The 3,349-nt window shown below is 41.6% G+C and overlaps 1 pseudogene; it reads right to left on the bottom strand.

Moving 5' to 3' along the window:
• Positions 1-290: 290 nt before the first annotated feature.
• Positions 291-399, bottom strand: LOC116096056 (annotated as a pseudogene).
• Between the last annotated feature and the right edge of the window lie 2,950 nt (positions 400-3,349).

Genomic DNA, 3,349 nt, shown 5'->3' with positions numbered 1-3,349 from the left:
CCCTCTTCTCTCCCTCTTAAATACCCCCTCTATCTCTTCTGATTATTTTGTTCCCCCTTCTAAGTAGGACTAAAGCATCCACACTTTGGTTTTCCTTTTTGAAGTTCACCATAAGGGCTAATATCCAATATATACAAAGAACTCAAGAAGTTAGACTCCAGAAAACAAAATAACCCTATTAAAAATGGGGTATTGAGCTAAACAAAGAATTCTCAACTGAGGAATTTTGAATGACAGAGAAGCACCTAAAACATCCTTTGTCATCAGGGAAATGCAAATCAAAACAACCCTGAATACAGCACCTGGTATTCCCGGGTGGTCTCCCATCCAAGTACTAACCAGGCCTAACCCTGCTTAGCTTCCGAGATCAGGCGCATTCAGAGTGGTATGGCCGTAGACGAGCAGGGGGCTTCTTAAACAGGCATTGCCATGAGGTGATATACGGCACTTGGTCCAGGTGACCCTTGGACTCATTAAAGCCTTCACCTTGTAGATTGTGGAGAGATGAAAAGTTCCCACCTCAGTCTATCCTACTTTATAAGTGGGATTTCTTCAAGAGACCGTTTGCTGGGATGAAGAACCAAACCTGAGTCTTCTGTGACCCAGCAGAAGTCTATGAAATGACTCAGGACCAAACCCAGTGGGGTACTCTGTGCCTGTCCCATCTTAGGGATCTAAAAAGCTCATGCACAGGGACAAAAACCACAGACAAAATATACATGGACAGACAAATCACAAATAAAGTACACACAGACAGACACAGAATGACATTCCTGAGAAAGCAAAACCAAAAAGAAAAGGCTGTCTCAGGTGCACACGGAAGGCCCAGAGACCCATAGACAATTTAGAAATCAAATGAGAACTAGCAAGTTCTCCAAGATGAGGTTCGGGAGTATCCTCTGTAGGATACATGTCTGCTCTGTCCTTCACAGCCTCCAGAGTGAACTGGAACAAGAAAACACAGAAGCAAAAATTGACAAAACAAGAAACAGACATGGGAGGCCAGGACTTACCAATTGGAAGTGAAAAAAGAAAAGAAAGAAAAACACCCACCACCAACAACAAAAAACAACCAAACAAGCAAACAAAAAACCAAACCACTCCACTATTTGGGTCAGGGGTCTCCAGTGAATTCCTGACAAGCCCCCAAATATAAGGGTCCATGATTCAGCAAAAAAAATGATACCCCAGACTCAAATAGTACGCAAAGGCAAAGAGTATTTATTCTGCAGAAATTACCAGGATGCAGGGATCTTCATCGACCAAAATGGAGATGCTGAGTGAGCTTGCAGGCCTACATTTAAAGCCTATTAGGGGAATTCCAGGGAGGAGTGAGTGACCTATATCATCCTGAGTGAGGTAACCCAATAACAAAAGAACACACATGGTATGCACTCTCTGATAAGTGGATATTAGCCTAGAAGTTTGGAATACAGGAAGAACAACCCACAAACCACAAGAAACTCAAGAAGAAGGAAGACTAAAGTGTGGATGCTTTAGTCCTTCTTAGAAGAGGGAACAAAATACAAATGGGAGGAGTTACAGAGACAAACTATGGAGCAGAGACTGAAGGAAGGACAATCCAGAGACTGTCACCTTCCCATATTTAATCATCAAATCCAGACATTATTGTGGATGCCAGCAAGTTCTGGCTGACAGGAGCCTGATAGAGCTGTCTCCTGAGAGGCTCTGATAGTACCCAACTAATACAGAAGTAGAGGCTCACAGTCATCCATTGGACTGAGTCCAGGGTCCCCAATGAAGGAGCTAGAGAAAGGACCTATGGAGCTGAAGGGCTTGCAGCTCCTTAAGACAAACAACAATATGAACTAACTAGTACCCTCAGAGCTCCCAGGGACTAAAACACCAACCAAGGAGTACACATGGTGGGACTCATGGCTCCAGCAGCATATGTATAGCAGAGGATGGACATGGACAAGTTGGTCATCAATGGGAGGAGCGGCCCTTGGCCCTGTGAAGGCTGTATGTTCCAGTGTAGGGGAATGCCAGGGCCATGAAGTGGGAGAGAGTGGGTTGGTGAGCAGGGGGAGGGGGAAGGGAGGAGGGAACAGGGTTTTGTTTTGTTTTGTTTTTTTCAGAACAGGAACCGGGAAAGGAGATATCATTTGAAATGTAAATAAAGAAAATATCTAAAAAATCCAAACCAAACCAAACAAAACAAAAAACCAAAAAACAGAAACTTAGACCTTGTCCTTAAATCATCAGTTTGGAGACTGTCTTGTCATCTGCTAGGCTTAGCCCCTGGCTTGGCTGGCTCGTTGCCCTCTCATATTGTTTTGAGATAGGGCATCTCCATGTAACTCAAACACATTGAATATGTTGTCCAGAGTAGTCTCCAACTCTTGATCATTCCGCCTTTGCCTCAGTAGTGCTGGAATTACAGGCATGTCTCACCATGCCTAGCAGTGACCGTACGTGTCAGGTAAGACTATCTTGAGACATGTTTTGTTTATATGTGCAATCTTAACCTTGAAGAATAAGAGATGAACATTTTCCTGTAGTGAGAGTGAACCTTGGAGTAGAAAATAGATGGGGGAGGAGAAGGAATATAGTTGTAATTATTGTTCTATAAGTAATTATTTTTTGTAAGAATTTATGCCTAATCAGATAAAATCTTAAGTGCACTATGAGATAAAATATTAAAAACAAAACAGGCATTGAGTGGCAGGTTGAGATTCATATGCATGTGTTCTTATTTGTGTGCTCCATACAGATGCTATAATCTCCCACCTAGTCTTGTTTTGTTTTGTTTTTGTTTTTGTTGTTTTCTTATGTCCTGTGAAGGTAAGTGGATAGTTGTTCAAACTCAAGCTTCTTCAAATGTATGAGCAATAAAATTCTATTTTGCTCTCTTAATGACACAACTTATGTTTTTTCCAGACTGCCATTCTCACCTGGCTAATCACTTTCTTTGGTCTGTTCCATTCTTGATGCTATCAATCACTGGATCATTAAGATTGTAGTTTGCATTTACGCTAAATTTTTATTGAAAATTTTAAGTGTAGGTGCTGGAGAAATTGGTCAGAGCTTGATGGTGCTTGTTGCTCTTCCAGAGGACCTGAGTTCAGTTCCCAGCACTCATGTCAGGTGGCTCACAACCATTTACAACGAGTCAAAGGGGTTTCCCTTACCCCTTTGCAGATCTCCCAGGGTAACTTAACAATCCTGTCATTCACTCACACAGACCCACAGATACTTACAAATGAAAGTAAATCTTTTTAAATATTTTTTTTGTTAGAACAACTCAGCAAAATAAAATTCCGGTTTATTGTTAGACATTGCTTCACACATATATCAAACAGGCCAATAAATAAATAAATAAACAGCA

Source organism: Mastomys coucha, chromosome X (genome assembly GCF_008632895.1).
Source record: "Mastomys coucha isolate ucsf_1 chromosome X, UCSF_Mcou_1, whole genome shotgun sequence".
NCBI classification, from domain to species: Eukaryota; Metazoa; Chordata; class Mammalia; order Rodentia; family Muridae; genus Mastomys; species Mastomys coucha.
This window is presented reverse-complemented; position numbering and strand designations above follow the sequence as displayed.